This window comes from Alexandromys fortis, unplaced genomic scaffold (genome assembly GCF_014885135.2).
Source record: "Alexandromys fortis isolate MF-2015 unplaced genomic scaffold, M_Fortis_MF-2015_v1.1 scaffold_35, whole genome shotgun sequence".
Lineage (NCBI taxonomy): Eukaryota > Metazoa > Chordata > Mammalia > Rodentia > Cricetidae > Alexandromys > Alexandromys fortis.
Window position 1 is genome coordinate 8,971,936 of NW_026067913.1, and position 24,504 is coordinate 8,996,439.

The 24,504-nt window shown below is 40.5% G+C and overlaps 1 protein-coding gene across 1 annotated transcript in view; it reads right to left on the reverse strand.

The window, feature by feature from the left end:
• Positions 1-4,366, reverse strand: part of Akap6 (A-kinase anchoring protein 6) — a 454,178-nt gene extending 449,812 nt beyond the window's left edge. The window contains exons 1-2 of the mRNA XM_050138897.1: positions 3,880-4,366; positions 3,675-3,798 (exon numbers count right to left, since the gene is read on the reverse strand). The gene's annotated coding sequence lies outside the window, so the exon portion shown is untranslated. The remainder of the gene's footprint in view (positions 1-3,674; positions 3,799-3,879) is intronic.
• Positions 4,367-24,504: the final 20,138 nt, after the last annotated feature.

A 24,504-nucleotide genomic window follows, 5' to 3' on the forward strand; every position in this document is an offset into this window, starting at 1 on the left:
GCCAGTACAAGTGATTGAGATTCAGTTTTTGCATAAATTGAACATTTCAGTTGTTTGAACGAATGCTTAATCAAGCCAACTTTATGTTTTGGTCCATAAACTTGTTTTAATCTAATATTTTTCATTGCAACATTCCCCATGTTACATGGAGTTTAGGTACTTTTAATATTTGTGTTGCATTGTTATTTATTTTGTGTGCATATGTGGCGGTAGATGTGTCATGGCTCCTGTGTGGTGGTCAGAGGACAACTTGCAAGAGTTAGATCTTTCCTTCCACCAAGCAGGTCCTAGGAATCAAACTCAAATCAGTCATCTTCATGGCAAGCCCTTTAACCCACAGAGCCATCTCACTGGTCCTGGATCTCAGTACTTGTGAGAACTCCAAAGTATGTAGGTAAAAGTTAAAGTTAGTTATCTTTCCTGTAAAGTGAAAAATTAACATGGAATAGAGATTATGGAAGAAAACATAGGAAAGTATTTTTGCAACCTTGGAGACAACAAAGAGTTCTAAGATGGGATACAGAAAGTAAAAACTCTTAAAAACTTGTTAATCTGAAATTTATCATAACTTAAAACCCTGTTCATCACAGAATCAAACCATAATACAAAACAAAAACTGAAGAAAATATTAAGAATCCGTTATCAGAAATGTATCAAGAATAAGTCAAGATGGGACTGGAAAGAAAGCTCAGCTGTTACGAGCATTGGCTACTCTTCCAGAGGACACAGGTTCATTCCTAGCACCCCCATGATGGCTCATAACTGTTCCAGGGGATCCACCTTCTCCTCTGACTTCTGAAGGCACCAGACACATGGTGCACAGACAGACAGACATGCAGGCAAAACACTCATATACATAAAATAAAATAAATCTAGAATATGTTAAATAATAAATCAAGAGATGTTTCTATATTTCATTATTAAAAATATGCCAAAGCATGGTAAAAATGTTTGTACAAACATGTCACAAAAATGTACACAAATGAAAATCAAAAACAATACAGAAAATGAAAAAAAAAGACATAAATGGCTACAACCAAATGAAAACAAATTCAACACCATTAATCATAAGAAAATTGCTAATGTCTAATGAATGCAATTCCACAGTACTAAGAAGGCAAGAACTAAGAATAAACAACACCAAACTCTGGCACTATGGGGTTCAGCTGGAGTTCCTAGGTGACATTGTTGGGGCCAGGGCTAAGGGGTATGTTTTTGAAGAACTGTTTAGCTTTTTCTATGTAATGATTCATGCTAATTGTCAACATTACAGAATTTAGACTCATGGGGAAAGTGGGCTTCTGGGGATTATCTTGATGATATTAGTTGAGGAGGCACCGAACTGAGCAATTCCCTCCTGTTCCTCACTGTGGATGTTACAAGGACCACCTCCTTCAGGGTCTTAGAGTCTATACTTCCTTCCATGGTGAAGGGTACCTTGAACTGTGAATGAAAATAAAGCCTTTCTCCTGAAATTACTTTCACCAGATTATTTTTTCACAGCAATAAGAAACTGATACACCTTACAAAGAAAAGCACATTATGATCCAGTAGCTTCTAAATATTTATACGGGAGGAATTAAGACTTAAGTCCACAAAGATTTGTATAACAAGGGGAAAGATTGTGTCATATTAACACAATGGAATGCTATTCAGCAACAAGAAAAAACATACTGCTGATATGCACAGAGTGGATGGATTTCACAGGCCTGGTGCATAAAAGAAGGCAATTAGAGAGGTTGTGTATCATGAATCCATTTAGAGAAATCTGTGAACAAGGGCCAGTGAGATGGCTCAGCGAGTAAAGGCACTTAGTTGCCACTGAGTGGCACTGATGGCCTGAGCTCTATCTCTGGGATCTACACAATAGATGAAGACAACCAGTTCTGACTCCACACATGACATGACATGCAGTGCCCTAGCCCCACGTTGGGCGCCATTCTTCTGTCTGAGGTTTCTGTTCCGCCCATTTGCCATAGTCGTTAAGTCCCAAAAGAAAGCACACAGAGTTGTACATTAGTTATAAACTGATTGGCCTAGTAGCTCAGACTTCTTATTAACTCTTACAACTTATATAGCCTATTATTCTTGTCTATTTTAGCCACAAGGCTCAGTACCTTATTCAGTGAGGCAGTCACATCTTGCTTCTTCTGTGGTTGGGTCATGACTCCAAGAATGGGCTTTCCTCTTCCCGGAATTTTCCTGTTTTCATTGCCCACTTCTACTTCCTGCCTGGTTGTTTCACCTATACTTCCTGCCTGGCTACTGGCCAATCAGTGTTTTATTAAAATACAAATGGCAGGGTGCAAACCATTGTCACATAGCCCTTCCCACCTAGAAACTCTGAATCTAATATCTTCGTTTAGCTTGTCTCCTGACCATTATCCATAACAATTTGTAACCAACAAGGGAAAATACCCATAGTCCATTTTTTGGGAATGTGGGCATAGTTTTCCAGGCTACTTCCTGCAGGTTGGGTGGTGCTGATAATCTTATGGGGACCTAAAGAAAATTTAAAATTATGATCAAGTCATGACTGGAGTAGGTATCCTATGAGGCTTGATCATCTCAGGCAGCAGTTTTGAATCTGTTCTGGATGTAGAACTCTGACATCTGGGCCATCTGTTCCTACCATAGATTTCTCAGCTGGTCTTCTTGATCAAACCTGATTTTTTTTAAACTCAGAATGAATCCACAGCCTCTCATTTCCTGTGGAAACAAAAGCAAAACCTCTTCTCCAAAGTAACATATCTTTTGACTTCAATCTTGAAGTCAGGGTATTTTTAAAATATTTATGTTTTATTAACCCAGCAGCATTTATATTCAAAACTTTTAGCAGCTTTTGTTCCTTCCTCAGTTATCAAACAATTCAAAGACAACACTAATATACAGTATCCAGACTCTCTGTGTATTTTCCATTTTTACGTGGAAATACAAATTTAATATTTTAAATTCTATTTGTTTTATTGTTACTTTTTAATTTTTGTTTTTTGTTTTTTTTTTTTTTTTTTTGAGACAGGGTTTCTCTGTGTATCTTTGGCTGTCCTGGGGAATTCCCTCTGTAGACCAAGCTGTCCTTAAACTCACAGAGACCTGTCTGTCTCTGTCTCCCAAATTCTGGGATTAAAGGTATGCACCACCACACCTAACTACTCTCTTTTTTTTTTTCTCAAGCAGGCATAAATTTTTAAACACACTGTAAACCATTTAGACGTTTTCTTTGTCTTTGAATCTATCTTTACTGTATATCTCTCTTTTCCTGACTACATGAGTCTTTAATTTGCTAGGCAATATGCAGAGGATTAAAGCCATGGCACTAGGGTGCAGCAATGATCAAGTCCCTATATTGCTTGCCTTACAGAGTCTGTAGAAGCAACACACAGTGAAAAGATATGCAAATGAAAGAGTAGATAACTCCAGCTGTCCCTGAAGACGGTGAAGATAAAGAATTTAGAGAATGAAATACCTGCCGGTATTTTACTGGAGGCTAAGGGAGGGTGTGTGAGTCACACATGTTCACAGGTCTAACTAGCCTAGGTTAGCTCCCTCGTGATCACAGAGCTCAGGGCTTACCTCTTTATTCTCATCGTACAAATGAAACACGAAAACAGGAAGCCATGGTTCACTCGCAGACATTTGTCTTCTCACACAGTCTTTTAGAAAGACAGACTTACCGTTCGTCAGACCATTAATAAATGAAAAGCACAGGCAGGTCAATTTCAAGACGAAGCACAGGTCATTATGCAGATCCTCCGTGTCCCTTCGGCTGAAACTCATTTCTCCTCAGGGTTTAAATATCTAAGGAGAGTTACCTAGTCAAAAGCGTGGGGATTTCTAAATCTATAAGCCCGAAGTACCCGTGAAAATGAGACTACATACCAACTGCATGCATCATATCGGGCAGGACAGGGAGTAAACATTCATGCTCTAACACTGGTCAGCACTTACTGCCCTGGAGCGGTTTCAGTCTCCCAGGTGAGCCACAGATCACTTTTTAAGCACCAGTTATGTACTGCTACAGGAGCATTGCTGTTTTTAATCTTTTTCCTTCGGTCTCCATCAATAAAGGGATGGAGGATTCAGTCTCTTGGAGTTTTAGCTATGTTTGACACCAGTGAAAAGTCAAAAATCGTAGTAATCTCGGTTAAGACAGCATATTCTTTACAAACCCTGTATTGATTTTGGTCAGCGTCGACTGCTATACAAACTGAGACAGGCGAAAGTATCTCCTGGCCTTGTAGTTTCTGCAGTGGACTTGGTACTGTCCTGAAAAATAGCACTGCTTTCTTCAGAAAACTCTCGGGCGGTCCAGGAAGGACAATGAACTCATGAGTCATGGTCTGCTCGGAAGCAGAGACTGCCGAGGACAAACACAATCTGTCCGGTGCTTTGATCGTTGTAAGAATGAAAACCAAAGCAGGAATCCTGAGTTGTCCTTTCTGGGCTCATCTTTTAGCAGTTTCTCTGTCCCAAACAACTCATGTGGGAGAGAGACTCATATTGATTATCAGCTGACTCGTCCTAGGCGAAAGACTGCGCTTGGGTTCTTTCACCTTAGGAAATGCTGACAGTGGGGATGATAGCTCTTGAGAAACTGTGAAGCAGGAAGGAAGGAATTAACTTGAACCAGACAACTGTGTATTCTTGATACTTGAACAGAACAGAAATGGGGGGGGGGGGGAGAAGATTATTTGCATAAATGTCAATAGTTTAAAAAGTAGGAGTAAGTTATACAGACAGAAGAGGAGGAGAGGAGAAGGAGAAGGACTCTCTTTTTTCTCCATATTCAAAGGTACAAGATCAATCAGTATCTACTGGGCTGGAGCTCCTTGGCGGAGAGCCTGCCTAGCATGTGGAAAGGCTGTATTCCATCCCCAACATTATCAAAGCGAAACATCTCTTCTGTAGACTATGACTCTTAGTCTGTGAGGCTGTTAGAAACACAGGTCTAGGGATCGGGGTATCCGAACTGGAGTCCTGGTTCTGCCATCAGATGGTGATATCTAGCATCCTACGTACTTGTTCATGGTTCCTTGAGCTGAGAACAAACCAACTTCATAAGATTAAAGTAAGATGGTGCATTCAGTGTGCCTGGCTCACAAAAGATACTCAAATAACTGTGGTTCATTTTCGGTCCTTTCCACGAAATTCTTATCACACAAGGCTTTGTGTAACCAGGTAGGCGGGTGTGTCTTATCTTTGCTCCTCCTCAGACTTTGACCTCTGCAATGACGGAGCTAGCAGCTTAGTCATTTCTGTTCCCCTGAACATTTCCTCACGCAGAAAAGGTTTCTGAAAAACTACGTGTTGAATGTTACTTTTTGTAACCCAGCAAGCAGTCACCATTTCAGCGAAAGAAAACCATCCCAAAATTCCCAATAATCTCCCTCTTTATTAGGCGGGAAGCTTTGACGTTTTAATCTGTCTCTCCCGATCATTTGATTAAATCAGTGGCTTTTCTACTTCAGGAGAGCAATCTGTTGAATCAATTGGACTGTTTTCATAATTCAGCCTTATTTATGTCCTGATTAGTGTGTGATATGCATGTTCACCCTATCCCCAAAAGCACAGCAGCAACCCCTTCTTCTTGTCAGCAGAACATACATGATCTGCACGGACAGATTTCTAACATGGCTGCCTATGTTAACACGGATGCTTTCCAGTCACACGCTGCACTACATTTCCCAGGAAGACCCACGCAGCAAGGGTCTCATAGGATTATAATGTAGCTGGATGAGGACCATGCAGCTGGAGAAGCGAAGAGAAAATGGAACTAGCAGGAAAAGGAAAAGTAACCCCAAGAAAACTCACAGTTGACAGGGTTAGAAGAACCTCAATGGATCCTTTAAAAAGTGCAAACGGGCTGGCAAGACGGCTCAGTGGGTAAAGAAGCTTGTTGCCAATCCCAAACGCTGCCAGTCCCAAACACCTGAATCCCAAATGCTGTCAGTCTCGAACACCTGAATTATCTCCACAAGGAGGCGAAAACTGACTTCTACAAGTCATCCTCCGACCTCCACATCACACACGCACACACCCAAAAATATAATTTTGTAAACATGTAGAAAATATGGAACCAACCATGAAACATTTTCATTAATGGTGAGAACACTTAGCCCTGTGCTGTCTACTTAGAAGCAAACCTAGAATGAAAAGAAAGACAGTCCCAAGAGAACCACAAAAGACACATTTCTGAAGTGGCACCTCCTCACGACCATCTCCAGGCACATCCTTCAGGGAATGTTATGGAAGATCTTGTTATCCAGGAACTGAACGCTCCATTGCCTGAACCTTCCGGTAGGGCCAGATGTGGAGGTAGAAGTCAGTGATAGAGATTATCCCAACTTCAAATTAGCCTACGCTAATTTGTGTGTTTGTTTCTTTAAAAAAAAAAAAAAAACAACAAACTTTGTTGATTTTTGGGAATTTCACATCACCTTATTCCCCTCACGTCCCAGTCCCTCTGTATCCTCTCTTTGCCCCTGCAGCACCCTCAAAAAGAAAATTTTAAAAAATCAAAACAAAACAAAGCAAAGAAAGCAAGAAAACAAACAAAAACAATAATAGAACAAAACAAAAACCAAATAAACCTCTTAGATCCTCCATCTTTCCTGACTCTCCAACACATCTTCATTCGTCCTGGTGGCACTGGGAGTCAAGGTGTGCCACACAGTGTACTCTTTTGGCCGATCGGTTTACTAGCAAATGTTCATTGCAGAGTTTATTGCACTGATCTGGTTCAAGGTCTCTGGTTGCTGGCACACCACCATCACTGGATCCCAGGGGAACTCCTCTCAGACATCCTCTGCTGCTGCCGTGAGTCACGAAGATCCTTCAGGTATCTTCCCTTCACAAACTCCAGCCAGTCCTAGACGGGGTAGATGTTAGGGTGGCCAACCCAAGGCCCAGGATGTGGGTCCGGTTTGTAGCTGAGTTGGTCAGTCCAGGCCACTGGGGCCATCGGCCTCAGGTGAGGGATAAAGCCAGCTCCCCTATGTTCATGCCTTCTTGGTCAGTTCTCCCTAGCCTGTGATGTGGGGTGGGGTCATCTCTCTGAAGCTTTCCCAGAGCCGGGAAGGGTAGGGCCAGCTCAGCATGGCCCTCTGATATCACACATGGTTCCTATGGTCCCCTGAAGTGATAGAAGCCACAGACATCAACACAGACCCCAGCTGCAGCAGGACCATGGAAAGACATGCCCCTCTGCAGCAGCTTGGGCCCTGCTGTCTCCAGGTGGAAGTGCTGGATACTCAGATCAGGATGGCTCTGGACACCTCAACACCAGCAGGGGCGCAGGTTGATGCCCCAACCCCAGCTTCTGTGTGCCCTTTGTGAAGTATGAGGTACAGGCCTCATACTTCAACACAGACCCCAGCTGCAGTAGGACCTTGGAACAGACTTGGCAGCAGATGAAAAAAAACAAACTAGTTTTTAATTATAATAGAAAAAGTCTATAGAGTCATGATATATTGAGAGAAAAATATTTTATACAATATATGAGTTTTAAGATTTTTAATTATTAGCCACAGAGAAACCCTGTCTCGAAAAACCAAAAAAAAAGATTTTTAATTATTTTGTGTATTTGTATGCAGCTCTGTGCATTTCTATACAGACATATGCTCTGGTGCCCACAGAGGCCAGCCCCAATAATACATATATTCTAAGCTAAGTATTTTCAAAAAGAGTCCAAAATCGTTAAATGCAAAAGTTTATAGCATGAAAATAAACATGATAAAAGTAGGCCTAGGGCAGTTAAGAGAGTACTATTCTTGCTGGGTGGTGGTGGAGGCAGAGGCAGGCAGATCTCTGTGAGTTTGAGGCCAGCCTGGTCTACAAGAGCTAGTTCCAGGACAGGCTCCAAAGTAACACAGAAAAACCCTATCTTGAAAGTTTAAAAAAAAAAAGAAAGAAAAGAAGAAAGAAAGAAAGAAAGAAAGAAAGAAAGGAAGGAAGGACGGATGGAAGAAAGAAAGAAAGAAAGAAAGAAAGAAAGAAAGAAAGAAAGAAGAAAAAGAAGAAGAAAAAAGAATATAGGATTATAGTACTCTTGTAGAGAACCTGAGTTTGGTTCCCAACACTCGCATCAGACAACTCATGACCACCTGTAACTCCAGCTACAGGGGATCCAACACCTCTCTTCCGGCCTCCTCGGGAACCTGCACTCACATACATATACCCGAACACATGTGTATTCTAAGCTAAGTTTAGACCTAAATTTTTATTTTCAATTAAGGAAGCAAGTGTGACCCGAGTGGCGAAGTCTGCAGAGTACACAGGAATGACCTCAGCTGTCACACCCACTCAAGTGCTCGGTTGACTCAGCTGGAGAAACTCGGAATGCTTCAAGCTGTTTATGGGAAGCACCCTGCAAAAGCAAGCCATGTTTTAGCTTTCACACAATGTACCTTTTCTATGTGTAGATGCCCACATACACAGATACTAAGCATCCGGTTTCACTGACCTACGGTATTCAGAAACAGTGTGCCGTAGAGCTGTGTAGGACAGATGCAGCAGGCTATACGATACGGTCACCTGGACAGCAGTCTACAGCATCCGGGTTTATATAAGCACACTGCAATAAGTACACACCAGAAAGTCACAACTGTACTCTTTCTTTAAAAAAGAATCCCTGTTTTGTTGGAACGGTGTATAGGATTCTGCCTTTCATTCCTTCTGGTTGAGTGTGGAGGTTTGCACACTCACTTTGAAAACTACCAAAATCCGTTAGAGTGGAACACATGCACCGTCCGGTCTAGCAACACCACACCTATGTTCTCACAACCAAATACTGCACTACGTCGGAATTTTGAAAACAAAACAGCACTCAAAAGAGGCCGAAGAGAAATGCATTTATTTTGTTTAATAGTCTGTTCTGCTTTGCGGGTTCTTGAAAAAAGAGAAAGTCGTCCTCAGGATGGCCATTGTCTCTGAAGAAGGAAGGAGGGACAAGGCACAGACTCTGGAACTATTCTGTCGCCTGGTGCTGTGAATACACTGTCACACCCATTTTCCAATAAGGCCACCACATCCTTCTCATTTGTGTGCTTTCCTATGTGCTGGACTTTCGTAAATATTCATTGTAAAAAATAACAGTTATCTACTTTGTGACAAATTGCATCCCATCTCGAAGGCTTTCTCACACTCATAAACATTTCTCTTTTTCTATTTATTTCATCCCCGTTCTTGGGCACTTATCCACTCTTCCTGATTGGAAGTCTGCGGTTAGAAGCTGAGTGTACTTGTCCTTTGGGTTCCTGAAAATCTTTACATGCACTAGACACTTAATAAATACTGCACTGAAATAAAAAAAGAAACAGTATGCTAAAAAGCTTTCCAAGAAATTTGAAGCCAAGATGTTGCCAAGCAGTTATCTCTGACTCACCTTTTCTTACCAACAATACTCTCTTCACCATGTACTTATTTTATATTCATGAGACAAAGATTCAAAAATTGTGAGGAGTCTACCGCTGTCCCTCTAGAAAACAACTACTTTTAAGCAAGTTTCTCCAAATTTTCAACTTTGCTTCTGGATCTGTCCTGACACTGGGCAGTTTCTGGGCACAACTTGTCTGTGTAAAGACATTAAAGGCACGGTTCTCACTACCAATAGATGATAATTAACTTATATTGTAACAGATTGCCAGACGCGGTCTAGGATAGGCCTGAGGCTACCATCTGCTAACTTGGATTCCCGGGCGTCAGCTCAGGAAGAGAAAGCGTGTTTGTGACCACATTCCAGGGATAAGATAAGCTTCTACAGAAAGGAACACTCGAACTTGCTCCTAAGAGTTAGTCACGCTGGAACTTGCTCCTAAGAGTTAGTCATGCTGGTCAACTGACCAAAGGCTTTGCTAAGAATTTTACTCGTGACAGCTTTTTTTGTGCACACCAGCCTTCAGAGTGCTCCTCCTCTACAGGAATGGGGTCAAAGGCTTGTCTCTGAGCTTTCATGACCCCAGGCAAACCCTTTCATAGCTCCTTAAGACCGAGTTGAAGCCATCTCTTCAACGTACTGCCTCTTAAATTCTGAGGACCTTGAGGATCAAGCCTCTTCATGTCCAAAAAATTTTCCATTTTATAACATATTACCTAGAATAAAGTTAAGACAGAAATAAAATTATGTACTCGAATAAAGGAATTAATTATAGACCCCAGTCTATCATATTTCTAATTAAACAAGGTTCTGTGTCTGGATATGAACTATGAACACACAAGTCTGGATTAGTGGTTAAAGGACAATTAAATTGGGCATCTCAGAAGCATAACATGAAAGTATTGATAAGACTCTCAATTCTGTTTCTGGTAATATGAGAATAAGATGCCTCAAGGAATTCTGTCTGTGCAAAGTACTAAGACAGGGAGGGGGGATTTCAAGAAGAAGTTAAAGAAGGAATGAAGGAAGGAGGAAAGGAAGGAAGGATAAAAATCTAAAATGTCTCTGAATACACAGCTGGAAGATGCCAAGACAACCATCCCCACAGAGATAATGAAATCTTGAGATGAGAGACAGTCTTTGGAAAAACCGACCCTCTGGCTTTAACTGACAGCATCTGAGTTAGGAAAGAAGACCTGGACTGTATAAGATGAGAAATACAGGTGATATATTACATTGGCATAAACTGGGATTCTGAAAGGCTCTGTTCTAACGCAAGGATGGACTTTGAAGGAACCCCTTCCACACACAGTGGCATGCCCATCTCTGTCTTATTTAGAACAGAGTTGAGAAAATTTTTCTCACAAGGTAGTGTGTGCAGAAAATGGCCACCATAGCTTTCTCACGTGGATATTAACAGCCCAAAGACTTCCAAAGATCCTGTGAAGGTTAGCTAAACCTGCCTCCTCGATGCAGCGGTATGCCATAAACTGTATGTTCAGTTAATGCAAGAACCCCACTTTCTGTTCTCCGCATATAATAAACACATTGAGCGTCCAGGGTGTTGCCGTTTCTCCACCAGACATTCCAGTGCCCCTTACCCTCAACTCTTCTACCCTTCCTTCATCCCCTTCCTGATGCCTCTCCAGCCAGGGCCAGTCCCTAGAGCTGAGTAAGAACTCAACTGTTTAAAAAACAAAGAGATGGCAAGGATATACTCAAGGAACAAAGACAATAAAATAAATAATGATCATAAAAACAGAATTATAGCTAACATAGAAATAAAAAGTGTAACTAAGATTAAAAATTCAAAGATCAAACTAAGTATCAGATTAGTCGCAAACATTGCTAAGATGGAAAATAAAGTAGAAAAATACATCGTAGGACAAAGCAATGGAAGCCTGGAGGAAGAAGAGGTTAAGAAGTTGGAAACAAGTGCAAGGATCCATAAGGAACTTTCCTCCAAAGACAGGCTACTTTGCTAGGACTATCAAAACAAAGCAGCAATCTCTGTGAGTTCGAGACCAGCCTGGTCTACAAGAGCTAGTTCCAGGACAGGCTCCAAAGCTGCAGAAAAACCCTGTCTCGAAAATACAAAAAAAAAAAAAACCAGCAAAGGCTTTGTTTCTTTCTGGCAGGAATGTTTTCTCTTTGTTCTACAAATTAGAAGGCCAAGTTTGAGGTTCCACAGAAGACTGGTTCTCAGCAAAGCTTCTCCTGTGTGGACTGCCGCCTTGTGTCTACACTTTCACACAGCCTTTCCTCCGTGCGCGGGGAGGGTGGTAGAGACAGAACTCAGGTCTCTCTTTGAGGACGCCAGTTATGTTGAATGATGCCCCTCCCGAGAGTCTTCAGTTGACCTTAATTAACTACCAAAAGTCCAAATACAGGCACACTAGGGTGAGGACTTCACCACATGAATTTTGGTGGGACACAATTCTGTTCATAACCGTGGGCAAGACTAATAGGATAAGAGAGACAGTACTTAAACACAGTAACAGAGAACTTAAAAACAGAGTCCCAGTTAACTTTAAAATCCAGGGCAATATAAATGAAGAGAACCAGGGCGATATAAATGAAGAGAATCTTGGCACTGAAGCAACAGTGTATCAAAGATGAAACCGAGATCAGATAGAGGGACAGGTTATCTACAGAAGAATCTACCACACTGATAGCCAACCTCTCCCACTGAAGTAAAAGACAATGGAATGGTATCTCAAATCAACTTAAATTAATAAAAGTATTAAAGACTGAAGCATCACGATACATTAGTCTTAGTGTAATGAATATCACCACACATTTCAGGAGTCTCAGACGTGACATTCCTCCCAAATGTTGTTGGCAATACACCAGGCCACAAACTCTATGAACTGTACTACAATTCACTTTAAAGGAGTGGTGTTAGAAAGACAGAATGTGATCTCTAAAAACTAAATTTTGTAGCCATACAAAAGTAACTACTTTTCTGCACCAAAAAAAAAAAAAACAATAACAACAACAACAACCCTAGAACATTTCTTTCTTTTTTTCGAGACAGGGTTTCTCTGTGGCTTTGGAGCCTGTCCTGGAACTAGCTCGGTAGACCAGGCTGGACTAGAACTCACAGAGATCCGCCTGCCTCTGCCTCCCAAGTGCTGGGATTAAAGGCGTGCGCCACCATCACCCAGCTTAGAACATTTCTTACAAGACTTAAGAACTAAGAACCATTTCAAAACGATTTAAAATACTGTCAGATTTTATGGACCACAGCTAATATGTGACTCACAGAGGGAGTTTTGTTCCCTTTGCTGTGCGATTTTGTTCTTGTTTTTTGTTTTAGACCATTTCTTGCTGTTGCTCAGGCTAGCCTTGAACGGCCCTCAGACGCAATACTCCTGTCTCAGTCTTTGGAGAAGCTGGAACTGAATCTGTATTTGTACCCCACAGGTTCTCACCACTTTAAATGCCTTTTAAAAAGATGAGAGGCAGGTGGGTGTGGCGACAAAGGTCTATAATACTTGTACTCTGGATGCTGAGGGTTTGGGGTTGGGCTACATAGGAAAACTTTGTTTCAAAGCAGGGCGTGGAACAACATCAATAAAATTGGTCAAAATCCAGCTAAACGAAAACCAAGACAAAAAGAGGAATGGTATTTAGAAGGTAACAGGGGTATCACAGGGTCACAGAGGGATAATAAAAGCATTGACAGCTTTGTCACTAAACCTAAGAACTTACAAGAAAGAAACAATTTCATAGGGAAATATTAGCAATCACAGTAGATAACATGTTTCACTAGTATGGGGTAAACTGGAAATTCCTTAGGAATTTTCACTCCACACCACAGATGTTAGCTCCTTCTTTGTCTCAGAAATTTATTTGAATTAGTTCCCGATCAGTCTCAGGCTTCCCACTGAGCCTGCAAGGGTAAGAGGGACATAAAAAAACGCCAGCTGAGGGTAGGAGTGAGGGAAAGGACTATTGACAAAACCCTGCCTGTGGCGAGGGGAGGGGGGCTGCGCACATCGTGGAATGATATCGGAGCACCCCCACTGCTCATTTTATTTGTGTCACCCCAGAAACTCAGAATCCCAGCCTTGACTCCGGAGCTGGCCATGTTCCAGCTTGATCAAACCAGAAGGCCAGCTTCCAGGCTTGCCCACCACTTGCCCGGAGCTGTAGGAATTCATAACATCGTGGATGCTTTCACGCGGCTGTTCCTGCCCCCTCACACAATCAACAAGTCAACAAGAGAAGTGGAAGAGAAGGTGCAAGAACACGGGACCTGAGGTCAGAGAAACAGGACCGCACCACGCATCTGTGGAGGATGAGATTGCTCACACGTCAAAGCTGTGTTCGGGATGTGGCTGTCCTAGAGAATGCGTCCTAACTCCCCGCTTCAGCTCCTGCTGCCTGTTGGTGGAGACACGTGGTCAGGTGACTCCAACTCATACAGGATGAAAATGATTGTCCTAGGATCTGACTTAGAATATTCAAAGCATCGTATGCTTAATAATCTTATTTTTAAAGCCAAGATAGTTTCTTTTAAGACATTTGGTGGTGGCTGGCTTGTCCGAGGAGACTTAGTTCGTGTTGATAAAAAGAGAATTTCTTGCTATGTAACCACCTACGGAAGACAATACGGGCATCAGCAGAGTGACTGACTGCCCACCTCCCAGGCTGCTATCCTACGAGCAGTGTTCTATTCATGTATATACGGACAGATACTTCTATGAGCTGACTGGTTTTATGCCCATTTAGTGGGAAATGTAATTTTAGTTCAAGCAGCTACCTATGCCTATGTTTCTATGTGCAGGGCATGCGAGGACTGGGTCACAGTGTTAGACTATTTCTTAGTCTGGGTCTTGATCATGTAAGAGCGGAAGCTGCTGCTTCATGTGACAACTTGTCAGAGTTCCGTCAGCTCTTTTGCAGCTTGGATGCCTGTGCGACACACGTTTCCCACATACAACATCCCACATGGTAAAGGCTTCTCAGTGTTCCAGTTTGTAAGTCACTTTTGAGGGTCTCAGTCCATGCTATGTAAGAAAAACTGCTTACCAAAGCACCCTACGAAAGCCTTCTCAGCCTCCGCTCTGCTTGACAACACTCTACAAACCGTGCGCAGCAGCGCTCCATAGGGGCGGGGCAATCATTTTCAATTCAAGAGTGGAGAGACAGGCTAATCTGTGATGTCTTTGGCTAACACAGTCAAACCTCTGGAATTAGATGCCTCATCGGTGAAATAAACAGGATTTATAAGCGTTCTTCTCTCTCCGTAATACGAACCCTACATCGCTGTTCCGTGCGGTCTTCTTCCTCCGAGCAGAACATCGGGGTTGAGTGACGGGAAGAGCGCATTCATTATGAACCATTTGCCAAACCTACTATTATTAGTTTGCTCTCCCGACTGCCTGCTGTTCCAGAGAAACCCATAGTTTTCCTTCGACAAGGATAAAAGACGTGTCTTCGTCAAAAGACTACTGCCTAACAGAGATTATCAATTTATAATAATAACATACAATACAAAATACCATTGCATAATGATACTTATAAATATACTTGTTTGACTCGAAATATTCTTGGCTGACAAAATAAAAATAAAAGTGTGAGGTGTAAAGATTCGAAGGATCTTTTTGCAATGAATTATGAAGGTTAAAAAATGATAAAAAAAAAAAAACCAAAAATGAAAATCTGCCAAGCCTCCAGTCTGGCTTGTGCTTGTTAGAAAGCATATGGTTTAAAGAGATAGCATGCCTTATTTCTTCTTACAAGATGGAGAATTCACTAGGATTGGGAACAGCCTCACCGTGAAGGGTAGCATGGGTTTTGGACTGCTGTCCTTATAAATCTGAGTCTTAGAATCCAGAATTTATCACCTAAGATAGGGTCTCAGCTTCCACTCACATTGGGCAGAAGGAACTACATTAGCAGTTGCTAATGTGATCTAAACCTAAAGCTGGGTCGTTAATCTTCTCCTGCTCTTTCGGTGTTGCCTACAATGGAGGGACGGGTGACTTCAATAATGAGTGTTCACCACCCCCAGCCTTGAGAAGGCACCGACCTGAAATTTTGTGAATGAAAGTGTCAGTGGGGTAAATCAAATGGAAAATCAGAGGGAAGATGAGATTGTGTATACAAAGCTGTTACTGGTTTTGGTAAAAGGTTACAAAAATAAAAATAAACATGGCAACCTGACTTTCAGCTTAATGATTAAAGAATCAAGATTTTATTGCAAGCAATAAAAATCACAAAATTATTTAACTAAAAAAAAATAAGAAAAAATAATGAGTGTTCAGCAGGTCTGAACTAGGCCAGCTTTAAAAGTCATTTCGACCCAAATGTTCTAGCTTCTAAAAGACCCACATGTAGCTATTGTGAGGAGTCCCAGGTGTTTCCTTGCCTTCATTTCTTTTTGTTTTGTTTTTCGAGACAGGGTTTCTCTGCAGCTTTGGAGCCTGTCTTGGCACTAGCTCTTGTAGACCAGGCTGGCCTCGAACTCACAGAGATCCGCCTGCCTCTGCCTCCCTAGTGCTGGGATTAAAGGCATGCGCCACCACCACCCCGGCTGCCTTCGTTTCTTGTTCGATTATTTTATTCTTGGCTCCTTGTGGAGGCTCAAAACTGTGAGCCTATTTCTACTTTGACCAAAGGTAGGAGAGTTGGAACTTACCTCTATTCCTTCACAGTTATTGGGTTTCTACCTTAAACAAAGGTCCCACCTGGATTTAGCTCAGAGAGTTATTGTCAACAGGTGTGGCTAATAGCCAGCCCTTGTATTTCAGGAATAGGGAAGTAGATGTGTTTCCACCTCAAGCAAAAAAATCTAATGATCCAACTAAGGTTCCAGTTCTTTTATGGAGATAGCATTGGATTCCACCCAGGGAGTGGTTTGCCTACAAAATGTGTGAGAGTGACTTGTTTTGTTCTAGCAACAAAATGTTTAACTTTCGTGAGGACTACAGAAGCCCGTGACCTTCAACTGATCTGTTCATTTCCTTGTATCATATTAATGCAGTTTTTTGTCTTATTCCTATCTTTTCAGGTCAGGGGTATTTTAAGCAATTAGAAATTAAATTCAGGTGATTTCAGTATTCACTGGAATTCCCTCCTGGTACTATTCTATGTTTTTCTGTCTTAGTATTCTTTATTAATATTTCTAAATCCCAACACTCCTACTCTAGCAAGAGGTATTTTTGTCAAGACTGGTACTTGAACCACCCTCATGAATCCCAGGTCTCTTGACTGTGTTCTTTGTTGAGTATTTATACCCTGCTGGGTCAGCACACAACCCATAACACTTTCCGACTATGGATCACAAGGATTTGTGATCCATATGTTTACTGTGGCTATCAGTGCTTGCCAAACTCATCTCAGGCTTCACACCTGGAGCCTAGCCTAATCTCCTCTAGGTTAGATGTTTGCCCACTAGAATGCCCTGATTTTCCATGGACGCAAGTGCTTTTTGGGTTGCAAGACTTTCAATGTTCAAAAGACCTTAACAAATCAAGAAAAGCTGTTTCCTTCTAAGTTTCTATATGAATTTGTACTATCATTACATCATAACTATCATTCATTACTCTTCTTGTGCCTCATTTGGATGTAAGAAGTAATAGATCAATATTAACAACATTTTTATTACCTAAATATATAGGTATAGGAAGTCATATTTCCTGAAAAAATAACTCAGTCACAGATATACAAAATTTGGTCTTAATGAAAGATTGGAAATTCAGAGTAGGTGCATAAATCAGACTCCATTGCTGTGGAATATTAATTTAAGATGGGTTACATTTGTTTATGCTGTGGAACATTTGTTTAATGATGCAAAGATGTGCTGTATTCTTTTATGTTGCATTTGTTTAACTCTGTGGGTCTGTTACTGTGCCCGTCTAAAACACCTGATTGGTCTAATAAAGAACTGAATGGCTAATAGCAAGGCAGGAGGAAGGATGGTCGGGGTTGGCAGGCAGCAAGAATAAATAGGAAGAGAAATCTTGGAAGAGAAGATTGAGGAGCGAGAAAAGGAGAAGGAGAATGAGAGGAGAATGTTGAGAGTCAGCCAGCCAGCCATATAGTCAGTCATGAAATAAGAATGAAAATAAAGATATATGAAGTTAAAAGCCCAGAGGCAAAAGGTAGACAGGATAATTTAAGAAAAGTTGGCTAGAAATACGCCAAGCTAAGGCCAGGCATTCATAAGTAAGAATAAAACTCCATGTATTTATTTAGAAATAGTTTTAAATACATATCTGTTTAGCGAATAATGGTAGCAGGTTCTTCCCTAGGCTCCCTAGGTCCTGTTATCTATCTGGTCACAGGTTCTTGGCTCTTTTAACATTGCTAGGTATGGGTTCTATCTCACAGAGCAGCTATTGACCTAGTCAGAAAATAACTGATTATCCCCATGACATTCACAACATGGCACCACTTCTTACTATATTTTTATTTTTGAGATCATGATACTATTATTATTATTACTATGATGAGTTTTTTAAGATAGGGTTTCTCTGTATAACAGTTCTAGCTGTCCTGGAACTCACTCTGTAGACAAGGCTAGCCTCGAACTCACAGAGATCTGCCTCCTCTGCCTGTCCAGTGCTGGAATTAAACATGTGCTCCACTACCACCTGGCGAGATTATGATACAATTATATCAAATCTTTTTATTTCCTCTATTCTATCCAAACTCTCCTATATACCCATTCTTGCCCTTTAAAATTTGCATCCTGTTTTTTTATTGATCATTGTTACATACATACAGGTATATAAAATATTTAATATTCCTATATATAACCCGTGTAATTCATATAATGTTACTTGTATGTTTTTTAGGGCTGACTATTTGGTATTGGACAACCAATTGGTGTGCTCTTCCCTGAAGACTAATAAGCATTCCTCAGTTTCCCATAGTTCTTTGTGTAGTGTTGAGGTCACATGGTTTTTCTCCTGTCCATTTGTTGTCCTAGTTTAGCTTATGTTTAGACTGTTGTGTTGGTGAGTGTGGTGGCTTGAATAAGTACAGCCCCCATAGACTCATGTGTCTGAATGTTTGTCCTGTGGGTAATGGCACTATTAAGAGGTGTGATCTTATTGTAGGAAGTGTGTCACCGTGGAGGCAGCCTTTGAGGCCTCATATGCTCAAGCTATAACTAGTGCAGGACACAGTTCACTTCCTGTTGCCTGCAGATCAAGATGCAGAACTCTTATCTGCCTCTCCAGCATCACGTCTGTCTACTGCATTGCTTCTGGCCATGATGATAGTGGACTAAACCTCTGAAACTGTAAGCCAGCCCCAATTAAATGTTTTTCTTTATTAGAGTTTCACAACAATAGAAACCCTAAGATAATGAGACTTTATGGGTGTAGCTTTTGACATTACTAGGAGACACAATCTCACAGCAAACTCCCTGATCCTTTGGTTCTTACAATCTTTCCACTCCCTCTTCTACAATGCTTCTGGGGTCTTAAGTATGGTAGCTGTTTTGTAAATGTATCCACTGGGACTGGGATCCACAGCTCTATATTTTGATTGGTGGTAATCTCCTGTAATGTTTTCCATGGGTTACAAAAAGTTTTCTTAATGAGGGTGAGGATTAAACTTATCTGTGGGTGTAGCTAGCCCTCAGGCAAGTCAGTTTGAGCTTAGGGGCCTTTGGGTCCTATACCTGAAGGGCATTGTGTCTTCAGCACCTCTAGGGGGCAACCAAAGCAATAGACTGTAAGTTTTGGGAGTCTCTTGGACAACCCTGGCCAACAACTCAAAAGAGGGCTTCTTATGCTGGTGTTAGGCTTTTTGTTAGGTGGTCTTTGAATACTCCTAGGAGTATTGTCAGCTTAGATAAATTTTTATTTAAACTATATATGTATATTTATACAGACTTATGTATATTACAAGATTTTAAGGTAAATAGTTAATAGTATGATTTTTTATGACTTTTCCAGACATTCTTACTCTTATCTTACTCTATTCCCTTCTTTAGTATTTATCTTCCTCTATCCTCCTTAGATACTCCTTTTCCCATTCCCCAATCAGATCACTGTGCCCCACTATCCCCTCTATTGTTTCCTCACCCCTACTCTGGCATTGGTCCCTTATTACTTTCCTGGTTTCTGCAGTTACTCTAAGAAATAAACTCACAACCGAGGATTTGGAGCTAAGAGCTTCTAACGAGAGAGAACATGGGACGTTTGTCATTCTTGGCCTGGTTAACTTCACTTAATATGAGCTTTTCTAGTTCCATATGCTTACCAGCTAGATTCAAGATTTCATTTTTCCTTACAGATGAATGGTATGCCCATAGTGTATATATACCACATTTTCATTATATATTTGTCAGCTGAAGAACATTTAGGATGTTTCCGTTCCTTAGCTATTGTGCATTATTGGTTTTTTTCAATTGTTCTTTTAAATTGTGTCCTAGGGTTCATCTAGTAAATTCTCATTGATAAACATTTCTACAGGATTGGTAGATGTTGGAGAGAAGATACTGACTTGATCTTTCATATTGCTCTTTTTGTGATAAAATTGGGCATGTGGACTTTTTTGCTAGTTCTAAGACTGATGTGGACAAAGGGACAGAAGGGAGAATGAGTAGTTAGGTTGGGCCTAGAGGTTGGAAGTGGCTTGGATAGAATGAAGTCAGATGGATAGAGGGGACTGGAATGGCATACAAGATGTGCCTCCTGATCCAAACCTGGAGTGTCGGGGAGATCTTGCTTGGTGGAAAGAGACCCATAGGTTAGGAATTGGTATCAAGAGTCCTGACAGAGGCATAGAGATTAGTTGTGGAGGAACTAGAGAAGGTCATACTAGACAAGGACACTGGATATGGAACCTAGGCTAGAACTGGTGGATTGGGGAGACTCATAGGGCTACACTCTGGAGGAGTAGGTTGTGGCTGTGTGGCAACGTTAGATGTTGTGCAGAACAGACCTCTGGGGTGATAGGTAGGGCCGATCCTGCCAAAAGTCTGGAGGTTGGCTTGGAATCAAGCAGGGGTGGCCAGCCTGTGCGGGGGCACTGGGTGTGAGACAGGAGATAGCTCTGGCAAGGTGAGAAGCTCATCACTGTTTTTAAAGACCACCTGGGGGTTGTTGTTGTTTTTCAGTTCTTTATATGGTCATTCAGGGGCAACTACAAAAAAAGTGAAGAGAAGCTCAGGAAGACAAAGTTCATCATACTGACATGTTATGAATAGAAGACACATGGTACACAGGGAAAAACATTGGGATGCCAGGAAGCAAAAACAGGAGCAACGGGAAAGTATTAGGCAAATGCTTTTATTGTTAAGAAAACACAAGACAAAAATACAGTTTAGGATTGGATACTTTGCATGGTCTGGAGGCCTCTGAACTATTGAAGTGGTATCTCTTTGTCTGATAACTGGGTCCTGGCTTGATTATGGCAGAAGTATATTATTTCCTGGACTGATTCATCCAACCAGAGGTAGTATGCCTCCAAATTAGTTTGAATATCAAATACATGCTTTTAGTTTATAAATCATATTTTAAAAATTCTCCATCTGGTTATATAGGGTCTTTCGTACAACCATAGGTGCAAGTTGAGAAATAGAAAGATACAACTAGGGTAGGTAGGTAGGTAACATATGTATCACTTGGGTTGTTTACCTAGATGAACCGACTTCATCTCACAATGGGGTACTGTTGACCTGCCTATCTGTTTGCACTGAAGTCTACGAAACTCATTAGCAGTTGAAGATGCAGTTTTCAGACATCCCTTTCTGTGTCTAGAAACACTCCAGTAGCTGCTTTCCAGATTATGTGGCCGTGTTCCAGGAACTTATTGCATGTTTTCATGGGGCGTTTCATACATTCATTATCATTCCAACTACTGATCTCTCCAACATGGTCGGCTATATGGTACAGATCAAGTAAGAGAGCTGTTTGGACATAAAGTTGAGTTTTCTGAAGAGCTTTCCTTGACTGCTTTAGATGTGGCAGCCTCTTTACTTGGGAGTATATACAGGGCATAGCAGAATTCAATAGGATATAGGTCTAAATCATGCTTAATTTTGCTCTGTTAAGAACACTAGGAAAAATCTGGAGCCATTTTGGATCTTTGCTCTTGGGGTAGATAGTTAATAGCGTTAATTCTTTTCAAGGCTAGAGATGTGGCTTAAGAGCTTATAACACACAAGATAGCTCTCTATACAAATAACTATTTGGTCCGAAAGTCAAGAGTGCCAAAGCTGAGGCTCCTGTGTACGTTATGTCTTCAAAAGCTGTAAAAAAAAAGTCCAGCAGATGCTGTATGCACTTGTCTATATTAGGAAACAAAAGATGCAGAACACTTCAAAAGACTTGTTCTTCCTTGGGTCACAGTAATTTAGTATCCTGCTAACCTGAACCTCTTATGATCAAATGTCCTGCATATCCAGTAATGCTTTTTGCCTTATATTTGATTGTGTGAAGGCAGTATGGCAGTAACAGCTGATAGTATTTGTATACCTAGAGAAAAATAAAGTACTTTTTACTTATCTATTGACACAATTACAAGATTAACTCATTTTTTTTTTTTCCAAGACATAGTTTCTCTGTAGCTTTGGAGCCTGTCCTGGAACTAGCTCTTGTAGATCAGGCTAGCCTCAAACTCAGAGATCCGCCTGCCTCTGCCTTCTGAGTGCTGGGATTAAAGGCATGTGCCACCACTGCCCAGCAATTAAGTCAATTCTTATAGTTTTCATGAAAAACAAATGCTTTAAAAATTTGCATTAATGTTCATGAATGAGACTTTATTCTGGCTGAATGTTATCAAGTTTATGCTGTTCTGATAGTCAGAATTGCCTTTTCTTTATTTCTTCTATAAAGATTTTATTAAGACTCACTTGCAAAGCCACATGAATATGTATAAACTCGGAAATAGAAGTTCCATTTAATGTCACTCAGACCACCTGTATTTCCTCCCTTTTCCTCACAGTAACTTATGTTTTTCTTTCTTGTATGTACTTTAGACCACATGAAGTGCAGACACCTCTTAAAATTACAGAAAATCTGCTTAATGCATGAAGGGTATATGAATTGTGTGTACGTGTGTGCTTAATGGCATGAGTAGAGGTCAAACGATAAAATGTGGGGTCTTCTCCTTCCACAAAAGGAGTTCTTGGATACAACTCAAGTCATTAGACTTGGCAGCAAGCTCCTTTATCACAGAGCCATCTCACTGACCTGGGAAAGGAATATATTTAAAGCACATTTTTGTTGAACAGTGAATTCAAAACAAAGTTGTAATTTCACTGTTATGTTTTTGGCCCTTGGACTTTGACTGAGAAAGCAAACATGTTTATCCAATTCTAGCTTAGTTTCCGGAAGAGGTCTGCAGTCACACAGAATCGCCTTAGAACAACAAAGTAGGACTCATACATGTGAACTCCATAAACTGAGATCACTGGAGGTTACTCTGGAGGCTGGTTATAAGCTGGATTTGTAGTAATGCCATCTTCATCCAGTACGTAAGATTTTCTTCATCTTGGAATTCTGGTGTATGATTTCTGGGTAAAGCTTTTTCCATGGTCAACGCATTCATTTTCCAAGAGTGAATTCTCTGATCTGCCTCAAGTTTATTTTGTTATGATTAAAGAGGACATAGTTTGTGAAGATGTATGATCTTCCGGGAATCTTCCCCTCTAAATGCAACATGATTTCTCTACTGATGAGATAGTGAGGTACAACTTCAGTTTTCTATCATTACATTTATATTCGTCTCCATTCTTAACTGTCTAATGTCCAGTAAAAACACACCTCTCCAATGGTTTGCTCAACTGTCTCTCCCATGATTTCCCACAGGAATAGGAGACCTGTCTGGTGAGTGAGGCACATATGCTGGAGACCACTCATTAATCATGACATACCTTTGCAATCATTAGATATGATTTTAGTGTTCATCTATTCAAAATCTGTGCTATAATGATATAGCTACTGTACTGTCATGATTAACAAATACTCTGTGGGTATGTAATTACCGTCCTCAAAAAGCTTTAAGTCACCATTCAGAATATAAAAGAACCCTTATACACAGCTCTCCTTACTTCTTACAACTGAAAAAGGCAATTTCCTTTGGAAAAATGATATGAGGATCATTGTGCCCTGTAAAATTTTACTTCAGTCTGTATTAAGAATTAATCATCAATTATAACATACAGATACAGAAACAGATTGGAAGCTTTAATTTTACTAACAATCTATGCCAGTGACCAGCCAACTAAATTCTACTGGCCAAATAATTTCATTAGAACAGTTCTACTCGTTTCTATTTTTTTTTTTTTTTCGAGACAGGGTTTCTCTGTGGCTTTGGAGCCTGTCCTGGAACTAGCTCTGTAGACCAGGCTGGTCTCGAACTCACAGAGATCCACCTGCCTCTGCCTCCCGAGTGGCTACTCACACACCAGAGTAGTAGAGATTAGTGCTATAGTGATCATTTGGCTTGCAAAGTTTAGTATATTTATTATCTGATTTCCTAAAAGGGAAAATTAATTCTTAATCTACACCATGAAAATAGTAATTTTAAGGAAACCCAAGTTATTCTGTAACTGAAGTACTAGATAAAAGTTTGCATTTTTAAAAGTATACTGGTAGAAATTTCACTTAAAATACTCCAGTTGAAAAAAAATTCAGCAGTCATGAATGACTGCCCACAAAAGGGAGGTCTAGAGGCAAAATCTTAAAGCAGTAAACCTGGAAGACAGCTTGCTTTTGGATTGCCTTTAAGTAATTTGGAGTCCTGCACAAGTAATAAGAATGATACATAATGATTCTGGACCTTGTGATTATTTTAAGGAACCAGTGTTATGTCTGCTTCTTGAACATCTAAATTTATTTGGACAAAATGAAATTAACAAGAATCAGGAGAAAAGTAAACTAAGCTCCAAATGTAAAACTAATAAAATATTTTTAGACTTAGAAAATACTGACCAAAGCATTCACAATTCAAGTACACAATAAAACGATCTAGTGAGGATATATAATTAAAAAGATTTCACGAATCAGTTGCTAAATCGTTATTACCTACATTGAAATAAAACAATATAAAAATAAAATTGAAAAATTAAAACACTAAATTTTAAAACAAATACCAAACTGTAATAATGATAGGAGTGTCATTACTAAATTACTTACATCAACTTTACTATTTCAAGA